Source organism: Pteropus vampyrus, unplaced genomic scaffold (genome assembly GCF_000151845.1).
Source record: "Pteropus vampyrus isolate Shadow unplaced genomic scaffold, Pvam_2.0 Scaffold233, whole genome shotgun sequence".
Classification (NCBI taxonomy): Eukaryota; Metazoa; Chordata; class Mammalia; order Chiroptera; family Pteropodidae; genus Pteropus; species Pteropus vampyrus.
Genome location: NW_011889014.1, coordinates 872,943 through 881,208, shown reverse-complemented (window position 1 = coordinate 881,208; position 8,266 = coordinate 872,943).

The window sequence follows — 8,266 nt, the reverse complement described above, 5'->3', positions numbered from 1 at the left end:
TCCATTGTCATTTCTCATTGGATCCATGGGTTATTTAAAAGTGTGTTGTTTAATTTTCAAACATTCAGGGATTTTCTGGATATCTTTTTGTTATTTTTTCCAAGTCCTACTAGTCTGTACATGTGTGCATAGACTCTCATTTTCCATAATGTTTTCCTCAACAAGTATTATGGGGACTTGACATAGGTGTCTTTCTTACATGTTCTCATGAATAAGTTCTCCCCCGTCAGGTGACATCCCACTCCTACCATATCATGATGAAAATTTGCAATATAGTTTGTTAACTGCTGGTTCTCTCTCATGAGATCAGGGGCCTGGAACCCTCTAGATGTAGAGCTATGCCTCCTTCAGTACTAAGGAAGAATATCCTTAGACAAATTTAATTTGTCTGTCCAACATCCTTTCCTTGGAGGAACTATGCTTCTACTCTTCTAAATAGTTCTAGTGGAGTTGTCAATTATCATAAAGCCCCTCCTCCCCCAACTATTTGTTGTACAACATGGACATGTGACTCAAGATGGCCAATCAGAGTCTTCCTTAGGAATGTTCTGTAGTGCTATCTCTAGCTACATCTTGCTATCTTCTTCAACTGCAAGGTTATGAGGGTGGGGCTGCCAGGGCCCATGTAGACAGCCCCATGGGGAAGGCCTGCCAAAGGAATGAAGGTAAACTAAGACAAGCAGAGCTGAGAAATGGAATGAAAGACAGAAGAAATCTCTGCTAACACCATTTGAGCCCTTCGACCTATTTGAAACTGGAATCTCCCCTATACTTGCTATTTTCATGAACCCACAAATTTCCTTATTACTTGTTTAATTTGGGTGGTGGTTTTGTCATATAATAATACCAAAAGGGCCCTCTATTACTTGTAGTGGGTTGAATGGTAACCCTCCCCACAAATATGTCCATGTCTTAGTCCCCGAAATCTATGAATGTGACTTTATTTGGAGAAAGGGTCTTTGCAGATTTAATTAAATTAGGGATCTCGAGATGAGATCATCCTAGATTATCTGGGTTAGGCCTAAATCTAATGACAAGTATTCTTAGAAGAGACATACAAGAGAGAGGAGAAGACAGTCATGTGAAGACGAAGAGGGAGGTCGGAGTGATGATGCCTCGAGCCCTGGAATACTGGCAGCCACCAGATGCTGGAAGAGGCAACAAACAGAATCTCTCCTAGAGTTTCTAGAAGGAACCAGCTCTACTGACATCTTGATTTTGAACTTCTGGCCTCTAGAACTGTGAGAATAAATTTCTATTGTTTTTAAATCGCCAAGTTTGTGGTAATTCATTCTGGCAGCCTTGGGAAATGGCTATATTTTTCCACTTTTGTATCAACTCAGAGAGATAAGTGAGGAGGAGAGTTATTTGGGCCTTGGTGATGTCATATGTTTCAAACGACGGGGACTGAGCTCACAGATGCCATGCTATATTGCAGATTGCTATTTCCTCTGATCAACAAATTTTTTCGCTGGCTTAGTCTGACCATGCCTGCCTCATTCTTTGTTCAGAATGCGTTATCTCCTAGGAGTTCCCATTAAAGACAGGTTCCTGGTGAGTCTGTCCTCCTTTCCCCCTACTTCATCATAGGGGACTGTTACCAACTCAGGCATTCGAGTTGTTTAGAACAAGATTTAAATTCCAGATTCCTGTGAGACCATGGACAGATTTCCTTGCATTTTGGAGCTCCAATTTTTTTCCATTGTAAAATGAGAAACTCTAACTTGCTGGGTATTATAAAGACTAGATAATACATGCAAAGCATGTAGTGACCTGGTCCACGGAGGCTGGAAGTCTGAGATCAAGGTGCCAGCATGGTCAGGTTTTTGGTGAGGGCTCTCTTCCTGGCTTGCGGATGGATGGCTGCCTTGTCACTGCGTGCTCACATGGCAGAGAGAGAGAGAGAGAGAGACAGAGAGACAGAGAGACAGAGAGACAGAGAGACAGAGAAAGAGACAGACAGAGACAGAGAGACAGAGAGAAGGAGGGAGGAGAGGACACTAATTATAAGGGCACTAATTTCATCATGAGGTCTCTACCCTTATGACCTAATCACCTCCCAAAGGCATCACATTGGGGAATTGGGCTTCAACATATGAATTTTGGAGGGACACAAACATTCAGTCCATAGTACTACAGTATGTTGCTAGATATATTTGAAACCCAGCTTAAGATTTTGCTCAGATACTGAGCAGCAATATGTTCGGAGAAGGTGCACCCAACTTCATGGGAGTAAATCATGATTTGCCAAGGATGGTTTAGACGTGGGCATGGGACCCAGTTAGGGCCAGTGAGATGACAAGAAATCTGTTGGGGTTTTGGGGGAGATTTCCTCCCTGATAAAAATAGGCACACAAAAAGGTACCCCGTCATATTTTGTGCTTTGGGGCTGTGATATAAAGGTGTGGTGCATAGAGGACTGGCAGCCATCTTGAGACCATGAGGCAAAAGCTTAGAAAATCTGAGCGAGCGGGCATAGAGCTCTGATGTCAACAAGATACTGAGTAAACCAACTCTGTAAATGCTGACCTCGAAACCTCTTGATATATAAGATAATAAACTCTGAATGTCTAAGCCACTTTTGCAGCTGAAAGCTTCTTTCAATGTTACTGGAGGACTTTGCGTATTGTGTAGTTGTTCTTGTTAGTGATACACTATTTTTAGGCTTAATAGGCAATACCTTAAAGCAGTTCCATGACAGCTCTTACTATTAGTGACTCTCCTCAATGCAGAAACCAAATATGGTTCCATCCTCAGTGTTCTTTCTTCTATTGCAACATTTTCCCATCTTTTTTTTTGCAGGCGGAGTGGGGGGAGGCTTTTTCTACCAAAATCACTCACCCCATGAATCTCAGCACATGGTGATCAATTTCTGCATAGAAATATTTTTCACATTAAAATCTAATCACAGCATGTGCTTCATCTTTGGACCAGATAAGCAGGAGAGCAACTTTCCAAAACTACAGTTGAATCAGACAGTGAGGAGCTGTTCACCGGGATGCTGACTCCTGTTCAGCTTTGATGGTGAGCTTTGTCTTATTTCAGCTCAGTCTTCGCAACTTAGGTTAGTTCCCTTGAACAGAAGTCAGGTTCCTCCCTCCTCGCTTCAGCCACAGGCAGGCCTCCCCGAAAAGGGTTCAGAGTCTGGGCTGTGGGGTGACTGATGGTGACTGATGGTGACCGATTTGAAGGAGGTTGAGGGGAAACCCCTGCTCTGCCATGTGTAAATCCTCTCCACTCTGCCCAGTGCAGTCACCACGGGGTCACTCTCCCTTTGTTCTAAGAAAGCCCAAGAAAACATGTACTAATAGATTACGAGTTAACCCTTAACCTCCAGGCTGAAGACTGAACTGGTCCTAATGGCATGAGGCATGTGTCTCTTCTTCACCTTTCTCCGCTCCATCCTCAACTCCTTCTCGCCTTCCCTATCCCCATCCTTACTCCCTAGACCAGTGCCATGGCCTTCCAACTGGTGTCTATATTTACACTTTTGTCTCTTACAGGCCATTCACATGGAAAGCAGAGAGAGTTTAAGACCAGAAATCACCTGAATTAATCCTGTCACTCCCTAGCTCAAAACGCGTTAGTGCTTCCTCTCTTGCTTGGAATAAAATACAAAGTGCTCACACAGCGCACATCGCCCTACCAGCTCCCTTCCACCTCCCTTCGCAGATACACAGCCCTGGTCCCCTGGAGGCTTCTCAGTCTCCAAATCCACTCCTAGCCCTTAGCATTTGCCACGCCCTAGATGCTGGCACCGCTGGCTCCTTCGCTTCATGTGGGCCCTCGTGTAAGTGCCCTCTTTCCAGACAGACCTCCCCTGATCACCGGGCCACTCTCTGGCTCCTTACTTTGACTCTTTTTCTTTTTTCTTTTTACTTAAGGGAGTGGAGGGAATATGAACATATTTCTACATAATTTTTTATTGACATATAATTGACATATGACATTGTATTAACTTCAGGTATATAATAATGTAATGATTCGATATTTTTATATACTGTGAAATGATTACTACTAGGTCTAGTTAACATCCACCACCTCATATAGTTACAATATATTTTTTGTGTGATGAGAACTTTCAAGATCTACTCTCTTAATAACTCTCAAATATACAAACCAGTATTGTTAACTATAGTAACCACACTATACATTATCTTTATCCTTGAGTCTTTTTTAAAGTTATATTTATGGAGGGATAACTTACATACAATAATATTCATTCTTTTGGGGTTTACAGTTTCTGACCGTTGGCCAATGTATACGGCTGTGCAACCACCACCACGATCAATGTGGAGAATATTTCTAGTACACCAAGAAGGGTCCTCATGTCCCTTGGCCGTCAGTACCCTCCTTCACCCTAATCCCTGGAAACCGTGGGTCTGATTTTGTCCCTGTACCTTTGCCTTTTCCAGAATGTCGTATCGACGGACTCTTACGGTATGCAGCCTTTTGCAAATGGCTTTTTTCACTTAGCATGACGATTTTCAGAGTCATCTTTATTCTATGTATCCGTAGTTCGTTCCATTTATTGCTGAGTAGTATTTCATGAAATGGAGGTGCCACAATTTGTTTAACCATTCACCTATTGAAAGGCATTTTGGTTGTTTCCCATTTCCAGCCATTACAAATAAAGCTGCTATAAACAATTGTATATGGATTTTTGTGTAGTCAGTCATATGTCTTATTTCTCTAGGAGAAATGCTCAGGAGGGCAATTGCTAGGTCACGTGGAAAGTGAATGTTTAGGATTTTTTTTTTTTTTTGACTGACAAACTACTTTCCAAAGTATCCATACCATTTTAAATGTTAATATTGATAAAGGCCAATTTACTATTATTTTATGGATCATGCTTTTGATTTCATGTCCAAAAACTTTGCCTAACCACAGTTCACAGAGATTTTCCCCCATGTTTTCTTCTCAAAGTTTTACAATTTTACATTTTAAACTTTGATCTATGGTTGATTTTCAGTTAATTTTTTGCATAAAATATGAGGTTTAAGTCGAGGTACATTTTTGTTGTTCATGGACGTCCAGTTGTTGTAACATCCTCTGTTGAAAACACTTTCTCTTTTGAATTGCCTTTGCATCTTTGTCAAAAAACAATGGGCAGCATCTGTGCAGGCCTATTTCTGGGCTATTTTGTTCCATTGATCTCTGTACCTATCTTTTCATCAGTACCACACTCTCTTAATCTTTATAGTAAGTTTGAAAATCAGATAGCATGATTTCTCCAAATTCATTGTTCTTTTTCAAAATCATTTTGCTGTTCTCATTTTTGCCTTGCCATATAAGTTTCAGAATCAGCTTGTCTATATTTACAAAAATAATCCTCCTAGGACTCTGATTGGAATTGTATGAACTCTAGAGATGAATCTGAGAAGAACTGACATCTTTGCTATGCTGAGTTTTTCAAGCCATGAACATGGTATGTCTCTCCATTTATGTGGGTCTTTCTTGATTTCTGTTATGAGTTTTGTGTGTGTGTGTGGTTTTCAACATAAAGATCCTGGGCAAACTTAATTATATATATGCCTTGATATTTCTTTTAGGGGTGAGAGAAGCTACTGTAGAATTTCTTAATTTTTAAATTTTAATTTCAATTATATATTACTAGTATATAAAATACGATTGGCTTTTTGTGCGCGTTGACCTGTGTGTTCTGTAATTGCCATTTATCAGATTGAAGAAGTCTTTATCTAGTTTGCTGAGAGTTTTACAAACCATGAATGGATGTTGAATTTTTCCAAATGCTTTTTCTAAATCAATTGATATGATCATGTGGTTTTTCTTCTTTGGATTGTTAATATGGTGGAGTGTTTTGATTTTCTAATATTGAACATCCTTGAATTCCCATGATAGATTCTACTTAATTATGATATATTATTCTTTTTGCTTATTATTAGATTCAATTTATTAACGTTGTATAATGATTTTTTGCATTTATGTTCACGAAGACTATTTGTGTATAGCTCCTTTTTTCTTGTGCTATCATTTCCTTTTTTAGTATCAGAGTAATGCTGGAAAATGTTCTTTTTGTTTTATTTTCCTTCCTAATATTTGTCTACTGGTATCTCTTAGATTAGTTTCATGAGCATGAAGACCTTGTCTCCTTTGGTCACCGTCCTAGCCTAAGTGTCCAGAACGGTGCCTGGCACCTAGTCGGCAATCGATAAATCTCTGTTGCTGCTGAATGAATGCATGAATGCACGCTGCCCGAGTTAAGCAAGAAAAATGGAGACCAAAAAGGAAAGAGCAGGCGAATGTCGGATGAGTACTTAAGCTTGAATGTGAGCTTGGAAACGTGACAATACGAAAACAATGTTGGAGACAACATGCTGCAGTAGCGTTAAGGGGAACAACTGCTTTGGAGTCACACTGTCTGGGTTTGGATCCTGCTTCTGCCACTTCCAGCTGTGTGTCCTTAGGCAAAATGATAGCCTCTTGAGTTTTCGTCCCCTCTCTGCCAAGTAAGCATGATGATAATATCTATCTGGCAGAGCTGAGATAGGTGATGATGTATGTGAGGTCCCTGGCAGAGCGTCAGCTCTCAGCAGATAGGAGATATAGTAGTAATAATAGCAGGCTCTTTACCGAGTCATTTCTAGTAGTCTCTTCCACAACCAGACATGGATATGAGCTGAAAAAAAGAGCCAGAACAGCCTGCAAGGAACTGTGCGCAATTGCTCAGAACTGCTTGAGATCTGAGAAGTATGTCTTTAATTTTTCTTCAATTCACTTTAGGTAAGAGAGCAACGGTAATTAGAAAAATATGAACTGACTCTGGCATTTTAACCATGTCTTCTCCCAGGGCCAATCCCTGCCTATATAACACCTTTATTACAGCAGCTTGGTCCTCGACCAGATCCACATCTGCAGTAGGGCATCAGGCAACTGGCAGAGCCCACTTCTGCCTTCCTGCAAAAGAAGGGAGCTGGGAGACAAAAGAGGGAGAGGATGCAAATTCTCAGGCTCCGAGACGCTCAGTAAGGATGCCTGGGTTTCTCAGGTGAAAGCTGAAGCAGAGAAAGTTGGGAAACTAGGACTTTGGAGCCAAGTATTTGATCACAGCCATCCATCCACCAGTTCTCAACAGAAGTAAAAGGCCTACGAGAGAAGACCTGGAATGAGGCCACAACAAGAGCGTTCGTCTATCCCGAGATTCAAAATAGGTGTGGCTGCAGGAGGATAGGTGTCATGTAGGGAGGATACGTGAGACGGAAAATCCACAAACCCACCCATGGGATTTTGTGAAATGTCATGCGTGGCTCCCTGATGCCATCACTCATGAAGCTGCAGAACCCTGCGCTGCCACGCTGTGCTGCCACCCGCTGTCACACGGGCACCCCGTCCCGGCCCTTCCCCTCGCTGGATCCTCCTCACAGTTCTTGGCATCAGCTCTAAGCACACATACACATCTGTGCCTTTATCCCAATCCGCCTAAGCAGTGGCCAATTACAGAGCAGAAAGTTAAGTGGTCACTGCAGATTTCGGTGATGTAAGTAACTACTATTTTCATAAGCAAAAGTACAACTAAAAATCCACATCGCATCAGGCCTTTTTAATTTCAGAAGGTGTTTATGTTCCCTCCGAGACCAAGCAATATCTTTTTATTTTGTTTAATTATATACATGAAAGGAAAAAAATAAGAAACTAGAGGTAACTTGAGGTTTCTGTAAGAAACAGGGCTTTCTCTTACCTAAAATGTGGATTGTGTCCCTGGCCTGATGTGTGATGTTCTCCAAGAGTAAAAAGAGAACCTTGGAGATTATTGTCCATTAGATGGAAAGCCAGTGTTTAGCTGGTTCTGCTGAAATGGGCAGACTTGCTGTTCACAGTCTGGGAAACAGGGTTAAGACTGCACTAGCCCCTTTAGATGAGAAGCACCATACGCTCTCACTCAGTGTCCTTTCCTGCGGGTGTATGTGTTAGACTGGGCTCCTGGGTCCATCCCAACTTGGTCCAAGTAAGATGTATTTCGCCTTGTGTCCTATATACCTTCCCCTCTTTAGTAATTTCTGGCTGTATAATAAGTTCAGGAATGTTTGGCTCCTACAGAAGAGACTATAGACAAGGGTATTGAAAGAAAGTACTTTGAGGGTCATATGTGATTAACTGATTTTTCCCTTATGTTTTAATGTTCTATCACATTCATTATGTCTAAGGCTATATATATACTTAAATAGTTTCTCATTATTCTCTTTAAAATTATTATTATTATTTATGCCTACAGCATCTGATCTTCCTAAGTGGTCTCCCATCCAAG